Here is a 2,330-nt window from a genome sequence, read left to right on the forward strand (position 1 = left end):
ATGTTGGAAACAGGCGTGGTAGAGAATTCCGGATGTTGTAATTGGGCTCTAAGGCTTATTTGACTAAGTAAAATGGAGAATTTTCAGACTGGCTTGAGCTAGTGTGCTCAACTGAGTTATGTAGCACGGGTAGGTGTACGAAGTGTTAAACAGTGATTTTAGACAACTCCAGAGTAGTTCTTAGCACGTTCGAGGATGAACATATGTTTAGGAGGGAGAGAATGTAACGACCCGGCCGGTTATTTTGAGCCCTAGCGCGCCGTTTGGTGATTTGAGGGCATGGGTAGCTTCACTTTAGGTATTATGACTTGTACGCGTGGTTAGAACTGAAATTCGGGAAGTTCAGAGTTGATTTGGAAAGAAAATTCTCATTACGCAACTTTAAGTTGGAAGAATTGAATAAGGTTGGTTTTTTTGAGTAAACGACCTTGTAATCTAGATTTGATGGTCCCAGCAGGTTCGTATGATGATTTCGGACTTGGGCGCATATTCGGATCGGGTTTTGGATTACCCGGGAGTGTTTCGACGCCTATTGTCTAAGTTAACATTTGGAAAAATTTCATAAATTGGGTTGAAGTGAATTTCAAGGTTATCGATGTCCGTTTGGTATTCCGAGTCCGAGAATAGCTCCGTATGGTGATTCTGATATTGGGAGTGCGTCCAGAAGTGGATTTGGAGGTTCGTAGGTCATTTTGGGGTCAATTGGCCAAAGTTAGAATTTTGAAGCTTTTTGAAAAGTTTGACCGGGAGTGGACTTTTTGATATCGGGGTCCGATTCCAATTCCGGAAGTTGGAGTAGGTCCATAACGTCCAATGTGACTTGCGCAAAATTTGAGGTTAATCGGACGTGATTTGATAGGTTTCGAAATCGAATGTGGAAGTTTGAAGTTCTAAAGTTCATTAAGCTTGATTTGGGGTGTGATTCATGGTTTTGACGTTGTTTGATGTGATTTGAGGCCTCGAGCAAGTTTGTATCATGTTTTGGAACGTGTTGATATATTTGGTTGAGGTCCCGAGGGCCTCGGGTGGATGCCGGATAGTTAACCGATCAACTTTTGGACTAAAGGAATGAATTCGCTGTTGGTATCTGGTGTAACCACACCTGCGAGGTTTTGGCCGCAGGTGCGGAGCCACAGAAGCGGAAAAGAGGGGGCGCAGAAAAGGAGTTTGCTGGGGAAGGCTGGGACCGCAGATGCAGTCAATTTCTGCAGAAGCGGGACCACACCTGTGCACGAAGAGCCGCAGAAGCGTGGGTGCAGATGTGCATGAGGGCCGCAGAAGCGGCGAACGACCTTGGTCTGGTTTCTCGCAGGTGCGAAACTTAGATCTGCAGAAGCGGCTGTCGCAGAAGCGGAATTCGTGTTAGGCGGTGAAGTTTCTTTAAAACGGGGATTTGGCCCATTTTCTTCCTTCTCTCCTTGTTGGACGATTTTTGGAGAACTTCAAGTGGGGGTTTTCATCATCTATGTCAAGGTAAGTTATTCCACCTCTTGTAAGTTAAATACATAGTTTTGTTATGGATTCAAGCATGAATATCTGTAGAAATTTGGAGTTTTGAAGAAAATTTAGAAATTGGTATTTTTGGATTTTGACCACGAAATGGGACATGGCATTTGAAATAAATTATATATTTGAGTTTGTGGTGTTATGGGTAAAGTTTATCTTCAAAATTTTTTGGGAATCCGAGGTTAGAAATTGTTATAAATTGGACTATAAGGAGTACTAGAGTATATATATTTATGGATTTACTCATTTATTGACTAGTTTTGGAGCGTTGGGCATCAGTTTGAGTTGTTGGAAAGGCTTGGGAGCCGGCTATGGAACTTCGAAGTGAGGTAAGTCTCCTTTCTAACCTTGTAAGAGGGAATTAACCCCATAGGTGAATTGAATTAATAGGTGCTTCTAATTGTGGGGATATTATTAATAGGGAATTTACCCCGTGGTGACGAGAGTTCGTGCGTAGCTATTGTTATGCTTATGTCCGGGTAGTCTAGGACCCAAATCATGTTATATTTGTTATGTTTGCATCCTACTTGTTAATTTAATTGTTAAAAACATATTGAAACTTGATGAGGAAATTGTAAAAGGTTAAACTTCACCTAGTTGAGTTTTGGACGGGTCATTTGACCGTTAATGAGAATTTATATCTCTTTGAACATTAACCCTTAATAAATATTGAATTGGTTGTTTATATGTGTTTTCTCTTGTTGTGGAGCGTGCCGAATGCCTCGGTAGTAGATAGATGCATCTATGGTTCGTGCTGTTCGACCCTCGGCAGTGCAAAGTTTATATTTCTATGTTGGATTGGGCCGTTTGACCTCTACATGATT

Source organism: Nicotiana attenuata, unplaced genomic scaffold (assembly GCF_001879085.1).
Source record: "Nicotiana attenuata strain UT unplaced genomic scaffold, NIATTr2, whole genome shotgun sequence".
NCBI classification, from domain to species: domain Eukaryota; kingdom Viridiplantae; phylum Streptophyta; class Magnoliopsida; order Solanales; family Solanaceae; genus Nicotiana; species Nicotiana attenuata.